We start from the raw sequence: 6,000 nt of genomic DNA, 5'->3' as shown, positions 1-6,000 counted from the left end.
AGCTCTAAAAGGACTCCTGAAATCCCTTTCAGAGGTTCAGCTTCTGGCCGAGAGTAAACAGGACCTACTAACCAGCTCTCCAGCCATACAAAGTCCAGTATCCACATGTCCTCTCTTATCTGAAGGTGTTCCACCAATGTTGTCACTTTACAGAAGGAAACACTCTCTTTTAGTTTCTTGAATTCAGAAGCTGTTTTGCAAGTCTGACTCTTGTATTAGTGAATTTCCTGCATCAGAGCTGGTATAAACATGGAAGCCATGAATCTTCAATTCTAAAGTTGTGGAAACTAAGTTCAATGACCTCTTGCCAGTGACTCTAGAGTTATGATGTTTTGGGGTAACAATGCAATTTGGCTGTGTGTCGATTCACATTGCTCACTAAAGCAAATCCAAGGTGATAACCACTGTACTGGCATAGGATCTGTCTCTTCTCTATCTTAGCTTCCTGTGCATCAAACAACAAAATTTTACAGTATGATGTAAAATGGTAAGGGCTATATGAAGACTTCTGTATGCGACTCCATGAACTGTAGCCTGCCAGGCTCCTCCGTCCATGGGATTTTTCAGGCAAGAATACTGGAGTGGGTTGCCATTTCCTTCTCCATCTATAATTGGAGGAAACTCAAAATGGAAATTGCTTTTATTAAAGAATTGAACTAGTGGATTTGTTAAGGGGAACACTGACAGAAATAACCCCACCCCACCCCTCCCAGCCAAGCAAGGTAGTTGCCACTTGCATGAATCATCTTAGAACAGGAGGTCCTGGTAAGGAACACAGAACTAACAAGTTACCACCAATGGGAAAAATTTGTGAAAGGTCAAAAGGAGAGAGGCTGCTGCTGCTGCTGCTAAGTCGCTTCAGTCGTGTCCGACTCTGTGCAATCCCATAGACGGCAGCCCATCAGGCTCCTCCGTCCCTGGGATTCTCCAGGCAAGAAAACTGGAGTGGGTTGCCATTTCCTTCTCCAATGCATGCATGCAGGCTAAGCCGCTTCAGTCATGCCCAACCCTGTGCGACCCTATGGACAGCAGCCCACCAGGCTCCTCTGTCCATGGGATTCTCTAGGCAAGAATACTGGAGTGGGTTGCCATTTCCTTCTCCAAGGAGAGAGGCTGCTGCTACTGCTGCTGCTAAGTCGCTTCAGTCACGTCCGACTCTGTGCAACCCCATAGACGGAAGCCCACCAGGCTCCGCAGTCCCTGGGATTCTCCAGGCAAGAACACTGGAGTGGATTGCCATTTCCTTCTCCAGTGCAGGAAAGTGAAAAGTGAAAGTGAAGTCGCTCAGTCATGTCCGACTCTTCGCGACCCCATGGACTGCAGCCTACCAGGCTCCTCTGTCCATGGGATTCTCTAGGCAAGAATACTGGAGTGGGTTGCCATTTCCTTCTCCAAGGAGAGAGGAGACACCGCTATATATGTCTTATCAATCTCCTAGAATCCTTCTCTCTGGAATCCATCTTGGCTGAGTGACACATGCCACCAGAGTTCACCAGGAAGGACCCTGAGTCAAAATAATTGGCCAGAGACCATCTGGAAACTAACCCCATCCCCATAAAACCTGAGACTGTGAGCCACCTGGCAAAGCAGTCCTCTTGGGTTCTCTTACCCTCCTGCTCTCCACCCAGGTGCCTCTGCCCCCAAAAATCTCTTGCTCTGTCAGTGTGCATGACCCCTCAGACAATTCATTTCTGAGTGTGAGGCAAGAGCCTACTCTCAGGCCCTGGAAGAGGTCCCCCCTCCTGCAGCAGATTTATGATCAGAATTTGGGCCAAATGAGTACAATTAAAGCTAGGAGGTCGATTTGGTCATCCCACCATTCCAGACACCCAAATCCACCTCCATAGGCTGATCTGGGCAAAGCAAAAGAACCTCAATGAAACTGGCAAACTAATTTTGCTACTTTTGTGGGAACTTGATGTAGATCAAAGTCATTATTAGTGGGTAGGCCTTTAAAAAGATCTTACTTTTGATTCATTCTATTTACTACGTAGATACAAAGTCATCAGATACCTACAGGAGTTCACATATTGTCTGCCAAAGGTTCATGATCTTTGAACATTCTCTTATTCTTTAGTCATCATGATGGCTTCAAGCCAGAGTCTGAACACAAAGACAGGCACAAAAGTGTACATAAAACATAGCCTGAAAGGTAATACCTATATCGACAGAACTGCCTGAAAGCTCAAAGAAAGAATGGCTAAAAAAATAAAACAGCTGGATATCAGAATAAATACACATTGGAGGAAGAGTGCATGGTTGGACTCAGACGTTTTGTTCCACGGGGCTCAGGGAGGAATTAACAGAAGCCAAGTTTTATAGATAGGCCTTTAGCTCATAATTCGTTCACTGTCAAGATGATGAATGCTCACTTTATGATTTAATAAAAAGAGAGACTTACCTAGCAAAAAATGAAGAGGAGGCGTCCTCTACCGATAAGTGGCACAGTCTTTTGGGGTGACACCCAGGGGCTCTGGATTGAAGCTCCAACCCCGTCTCCCAGACACACAGTGCACAGCACAATCAGTACAAACTCAGGATCTCAGTCTCTCCATCTGAAAAATGCAAATAATAATGTCATGGTTTCCACCAAGTAACTGCTGAGTAATTAGAAACTTAAGCTGATTAAAACACACAGGAAGGATATAGAGTACTATGTATGCATGATGTGAAGAGCAGAATGGGTTGTAATCCTATATACGCCTCTGTACAAGTTACCCAAGTCAGAAGTTTTTAACTTTAAGTTTTTCACAAAGCTTTAGTCAGACACTACCAAGGAATGTAAACACATTAAACTGATCAACCATGAAAAGAAGAGCAGACTTGTGTAGTTTGGGCTTTCCTGGTGGCTCAGACAGTAAAGAATCCTCCTGCAATGTGGGAGACCTGGGTTTGATCCCTGGGTTGAGAAGATGCCCTGGAGAAGGGAATGGCAACCCACTCCAGTATTTTTGCCTGGAGAATTCCATGGACAGAGGAGCCTGGCAGGCTACAGTCTATGGGGTCACAAAGAGTCAGAAATGACTGAGCAACTTTCACATTTGTGTCATTGGAAGCAGAAGGAAATCAGGAAAGGTCAACTGAGAATCAGAGACTGAATGAAAGGCGGAGTTGTCTCTGATTCACCTCTCTGCTCCCTTTGTTGGGAGTGATGGGCAGCAGGGATTGCTGGATCATTTCAAGAGCCTGATACACAGAGAAGTCTGGATTCCATCAGCCATTTCAATGGGAAGTAACCATGGGACCGGGGACCCATAGAGGGAGGCTGGACCACCGAAGACCATGAGTTGCCCAACATAAAGATACCGAAATTGTGGATGAAATCAAGAGGACCTCGTCTGTAGAGCAGGAGTCCAGGATCACTGAGGAACTCCAGAAAACAAAACTTGACTTTGCCATCTTTCCCTACAGTCAGCAGATTTCTATGCTGCCAGGAGCTCTAGTAGTTTAGTTGATGTCAGTGAACTGAGTGAGCACAGAATAGGACAACCTTTAGGACAACATTTCCCCAAATGGAAATCTGTTTACTTCAATTCTTCTTAGTATCCAGAGAAACACATTGCTAACTGGAAAGAAAATCATGGATGAAACTATGGGGAAAAAGAATCATTGAACACAATTAAAATGTGTCAAAACACATTACTGAGTTTTGACCCTAAAATAGCCATTTGCAATCATTTGGTTGTTAAAAAATAAAAAATACTTGGTAGTACCTGAAAATCTCATCTTTGAATAAAATAAAGAGGTCTCTAGAATAATTTGAATTGTTGTTGTTCAGTCGCTTAGTTGTGTCTGACTCTTTTCGACCCCATGGACTGCAGCACACTAGGCTTCCCTGTCCTTCACCTTCATAATTTGAATACTGCCACCCAATTTGTAAGATTTTGGAAGAGAGTGCTTGTTTAGTAAATTTTAATTTCAAATCAGCAGAACTCCAAAGTAATTCAAAATTTAGAGACGTCAGGATAAGAGAAATATGAAACCACTGAGTCTGAATGATTGAAGTGTTATTGTTTGACTACTGCAAACTACTATTGGTAGCAGATTTATGGAAAACATTATATGATTCAGAGCAACATTTTAATCAATCAGAAGGTTATCCTGTGCCAGCATAATCTCTGTGAGGAAAGCAACTGTGAAACCTGCCCCTTTTTGCAACAGAATTTCTCTGGTCCACTGGCTACCAATTAAATTTTCTCATTTATGAAATCCAAATGGTTGCACTAGATAGCATGCAAGAATATAAAATGAGATTTCTCTTAAATGTGAAATAGCTGATGGCATTCACAGTTAAAGAAATGCTATTTGATACATGGATACCAAGGGGGGAAGGGTGGTGGTGAGAGGAATTGTGAGATTGGGATTGACACATATATACACTATTAATACTATGTATAAATTGGATAACTAATGAGAACATACTGCATTATGGGAACTCAACTTAAAGTGCTGTGGTGATCTGAATGGTACAGAAGTCCAAAAGGGAGGGGATATACATAAAAGTGGGGCTTCCCTGATAACTCAGCCAGTAAAGATTTTGCCTACAATGCAGGAGACCCTGGTTCGATTCTTGGATCAGGAAGATCCCCTGGAGAAGGGAACGGCTACCCACTCCAGTATTCTTGCCTGGAAAATTCCATGGAAAGAGGAGCCTGGCGTGCTGCAGTCCATGGGGTCACAAAGAGTCAGACATGACTGAGCAACTCTCACTTCACTTCACTTCACTTCATATATGTATAAGTATGGCTGATTCATTTTGCTGTACAGTAGAAACTTCCCCTGGAGAAGGCAATGGCACCCCACTCCAGTACTCTTGCCTGGAAAATCCCATGGACAGAAGAGCCTGGTAGGCTGCAGTCCATGGGGTCTCGAAGAGTCGGACACGACTGAGCGACTTCACTTTCACTTTTCACTTTCATGCATTGGAGAAGGAAATGGCAACCCACTCCAGCGTTCTTGCCTGGAGAATCCCAGGGACAGCGGAGCCTGGTGGGCTTCCGTCTATGGGGTCGCACAGAGTCGGACACGACTGAAGCGACGCAGCAGCAGCAGCAGCAGAAACTTCCCCATAGCTCAGATGGTAAAGAATCTGCCTACAGTGCAGGAGACTTGGGTTTGATCTCTGGGTCAAGATCTTCTGGAGAAGGGAATGGCAACCCGCTCCAGTATTCTTGCCTGGAGAATCCCATGGACAGAGGAGCCTGGCGGGCTGCAGTCTGTGGGGTCACAAAGAGTCAGACAGGACTGAATGACTGCTACCACTAGAAACTAATACAACCTTGTGAAGCAACTAGACTTTAATAAAATCAAGTTAAAAAAAATAAAAGCTTTATGAACATTCAAAAAACAAAAAAAGAAATACTGTATGAAGAGTACAAAGGTCAGGGGTTCTTGTTTATTTGGGAGAAAATATTTGCAAAAGAAACAACTGGCAAGGGGTTGATCTCCAAAATATACAAATAGCTCATGCACCTTAATAACAAAAAAGCAAACAACTCAATCAAAAAAAAAAGTGTGGAAGACCTAAAAGACATTTTTCCAAAGAAGACATACAGATGACCAACAAACACATGAAAAGATGCTCAACATCACTAATTATTAGAGAAATGCAAATCAAAACTGCAATGAGGGAGCACCTCACACCTGTCAGAGTGGCCATCATTAAAAAATCTACAAACAATAAATGCTGGAGAGGATGTGGAGAAAAGTTCCTATTAAATAAAGCACTTAAACCCTTTGCTAGCTATCGCTGGTTCAACGTAAAACAAAGATGATATCTGAAGCTGAAGAAATGACGTCATCCCCTAAAACACACTTTATTTCTCAATGCCTAATGCTAATTGTATAAAGGTATATACTTTTAATTGAGTTGGATTACAAAATTATACAATGCTAGAAATTATTACAATATATTAACTATGTTTAGAACAGTGTTATGAGTTCTATAGTAATTTAATAAATCAACAGAGGAAATGTGGAATTTTTATTAGCCAGAGTCTT

At 42.9% G+C, this 6,000-nt stretch overlaps 1 protein-coding gene across 1 annotated transcript in view; it reads right to left on the bottom strand.

Annotated features, from left to right (window-relative positions):
- Positions 1-2,401: 2,401 nt before the first annotated feature.
- The window catches only part of LOC145532204 (uncharacterized), a 331,653-nt gene continuing 328,054 nt past the window's right edge, over positions 2,402-6,000 (bottom strand). Inside the window, exon 5 of the mRNA XM_081556793.1 lies at positions 2,402-2,555. The gene's annotated coding sequence lies outside the window, so the exon portion shown is untranslated. The remainder of the gene's footprint in view (positions 2,556-6,000) is intronic.

This window comes from Giraffa tippelskirchi, chromosome 13, assembly GCF_054371585.1.
Source record: "Giraffa tippelskirchi isolate mGirTip1 chromosome 13, T2T-mGirTip1v1.2.pri, whole genome shotgun sequence".
In the NCBI taxonomy this organism is placed as follows: Eukaryota; Metazoa; Chordata; class Mammalia; order Artiodactyla; family Giraffidae; genus Giraffa; species Giraffa tippelskirchi.
Note: the sequence above shows the minus strand (reverse complement) of the source record. Positions and strands in the feature narration are given on the sequence as shown.